The sequence below is a fragment of the Copadichromis virginalis genome, linkage group LG14, assembly GCF_057382275.1.
Source record: "Copadichromis virginalis isolate Kocher_CV1m ecotype Utaka linkage group LG14, C_Virginalis_male_GT1.1, whole genome shotgun sequence".
NCBI lineage: Eukaryota > Metazoa > Chordata > Actinopteri > Cichliformes > Cichlidae > Copadichromis > Copadichromis virginalis.
Window position 1 is genome coordinate 26558775 of NC_140631.1, and position 3623 is coordinate 26562397.

Below are 3623 nucleotides of genomic sequence, written 5' to 3' on the forward strand. Positions count from 1 at the left end.
CTGGGAGCCTTTTGGTTATCTGACACTGAGATGCAGAAGAAGAGGCAAACAGCTGCTTAAATACTTTTAAGACCACGCCTCCCTTGTGACTAAAAATAACCCTAATATCATGCCAGGGCATGATGTCAGGGTTGATTAAAAAAAAAAGAAAAGAAAAGGGGAAAAAAAGAACCTCCACTGCAATATTCATTTGTAAAACTTCTGAAAGTGCAGCATGATTGGGGAAAATATGCATTTTTTTTACTCCCGCTCATTTGCTGCGAGTAAGGGCACCCTCCGTTTCTGAGGTGCGCCTGTTGCTTGCTGCACAGAAAGAGGGATATTCAATTCAATTCAATTTTATTTATATAGCGCCAAATCACAACATAAGTCACCTAGATACATAGATACAGAGAAAAACCCACCAATCATATGACCCCCTATGAGCAAGCACTTTGGCAACAGTGGGAAGGAAAAACTCCCTTTTAACAGGAAGAAACCTCCGGCAGAACCAAGCTCAGGGAGGGGCGGCCATCTGCTGCGACCGGTTGGGGTGAGAGAAGGAAGACAGGATGAAAGACATGCTGTGGAAGAGAACCAGAGATTAATAACAGATATGATTCAATGCAGAGAGGTCTATTAACACATAGTGAGTGAGAAAGGTGACTGGAAAGGAAAAACTCAATGCATCATGGGAATCCCCCGGCAGCCTACGTCTATTGCAGCATAACTAAGGGAGGATTCAGGGTCACCTGGTCCAGCCCTAACTATATGCTTTAGCAAAAAGGAAAGTTTTAAGCCTAATCTTGAAAGTAGAGATAGTGTCTGTCTCCTGAATCCAAACTGGAAGCTGGTTCCACAGAAGAGGGGCCTGAAAACTGAAGGCTCTGCCTCCCATTCTACTTTTAAATACTCTAGGAACAACAAGTAGGCCTGCAGAGCAAGAGCGAAGTGCTCTAATAGGGTGATATGGTACTACAAGGTCATTAAGATAAGATGGGGCCTGATTATTTAAGACCTTGTATGTGAAGAGCAGGATTTTGAATTCAATTCTGGATTTAACAGGAAGCCAATGAAGGGAAGCCAAAACGGGAGAAATCTGCTCTCTCTTTCTAGTCCCTGTCAGGACTCTTGCTGCAGCATTTTGGATTAGCTGAAGGCTTTTCAGTGAGTTTTTGGACATCCTGATAATAATGAATTACAGTAGTCCAGCCTGGAAGTAATAAATGCATGAACTAGTTTTTCAGCGTCACTCTGAGACAGGATATTTCTAATTTTAGAGATGTTGCACAAATGGAAGAACGCAGTCTTACATATTTGTTTAATATGTGCATTGAAGGACATATCCTGGTCAAAAATGACTCCAAGGTTCCTCACAGCGTTACTGGAGGCCAAGGTAATGCCATCCAGAGTAAGAATCTGGTTAGATACTATATTTCTAAGCTTTTCAGGGCCGAGTACAATAACCTCAATTTTATCAGAATTAAGAAGCAGAAAGTTAGCGGCCATCCAGGTCTTTATGTCTTTAAGACATTCCTGCAGTTTAACTAATTGGTGTGTGTTATCTGGCTTCATGGACAGATAGAGCTGGGTGTCATCTGCATAGCAGTGAAAATGTATGCTATGTCTTCTAATGATACTGCCTAAGGGAAGCATGTATAATGTAAACAGAATTGGTCCTAGCACTGAACCCTGTGGAACTCCATAATTAACCTCAGTGTGTGAAGAGGACTCTCCATTTACATGCACAAACTGGAGTCTATTAGATAGATATGATACAAACCACTGCAGTGCAGTACCTGTAATACCTACAGCATGTTCTAATCGCTCTAATAGGATATTATGGTCGACAGTATCGAATGCTGCACTAAGGTCTAGCAGGACAAGCACAGAGATGAGTCCACTGTCAGAGGCCATAAGAAGATCATTTGTAACCTTCACTAAAGCTGTTTCTGTGCTGTGATGAGCTCTGACTGACTGAAACTCTTCAAATAAACCATTCCTCTGCAGATGATCTGTTAGCTGTTTGACAACTACTCTTTCAAGGATTTTTGATATGAAAGGAAGGTTGGAGATTGGCCTATAATTAGCTAAGACTGCTGGGTCTAGAGATGGCTTTTTGAGTAAAGGTTTAACTACAGCTAGCTTGAAGGCCTGTGGTACATAGCCGATCATTAGAGATAGGTTGATCATATTTAAGATCGATATCAAACCCCTTATGTCAAACAAGTGATTTATGACCCCCAATAAAAGTATTTATGACCATGGAAGTAATAAAGGAAGCAATAAAACATATGGTAGCCATAAAAATAACATATTAATAAACAATATCATATTAATAAAAATTATCATATTTCATAACTCTTTAATTTTCAAAAAAATATCTAATTGTTATAAATATATAATTTTTATCATCAATAACACTTTTCTCATTTTAAGCAAAAGAAAAAAGTTTTTACTTGTTTTTATGGCCAAAAAATGCCATCTGTTCTGGTCCACGGGTGTGTGCGCGCCTGCGCCCGTGCACGCGCCTATGTGTGTATGTGAGTGTGTATATGTGAAAAATCTGTTAAACCTTACTAATGTGCTTAGTTAAACTTGTGCTTTTGTAACGTTCAGTATGGCAAGACATACAGGCTGCATAATCTAACATTTAGGCTTAAATTTAACTGATAAATTAGTTATCAACCCTAGCTTTTTTTTTTCCAGAAAAAGAAAAAAAGACTTTCTCTCTTTTCTTTAAGAACATGGATCCCAGACCTGCCCACCTGATCCTGCTCGCCCAGACCCCTGTAACCAGCTACAGGGGTTCTGCGACTCCAGCGCAAGTCACACAAATGCATCTTTGTAGGGTTCAGCCAGCATCCGTTAACCCCTTGGCCCCTCTGGCAGATTTTGGGGCTACGCCTTCAACCTCAGAGAGAGTGAGCTCTATTTCTACCAGCTGCCAGTGAAAGTTTTGGCCCTCTATGTTCATATCACTCTTTATAGCCATCCATCCATCCATTCGCTTCCGCTTATCCTTTTCAGGGTCGCGGGGGGCGCTGGAGCCTATCCCAGCTGTCATAGGGCGAGAGGCAGGGTACACCCTGGACAGGTCGCCAGTCTGTCGCAGGGCTAACACATAGGGACAGACAACCATTCACACTCACATTCACTCGCACATTCACACCTAGTGGCAATTTGGATTATCCAATTAACCTATCCCCACAAGTTGCATGTCTTTGGACGGTGGGAGGAAGCCGGAGTACCCGGAGAGAACCCACGCAAACACGGGGAGAACATGCAAACTCCACACAGAAAGACTCTTTATAGCCTATTAGTTTTATTTGCGAAGGAAATTAGAACAAACATCCTAATGAGTGATTTGGCAGAACTACGTTGTATTTATAGAGTTGCTAATTATTTGGCATTATTGCAGGCAAACCAGCCTATGAAATGGATTAAACACATCATGACTGGGTTCCAGTGCTACACAATGAGCACTCCGAAATCCCTGCTTCAAACATACCACCATGCCAATCAGATTACTTATTCCGTGTGAGGGTGAAGAGGTGACCCTTCTGGATAAGATGGTGAAGGTTTGCTGCATTTTGGTGAACAGTGTGGTAGTAAAACCATGGAAAAATGAAACTTGCTCTTGT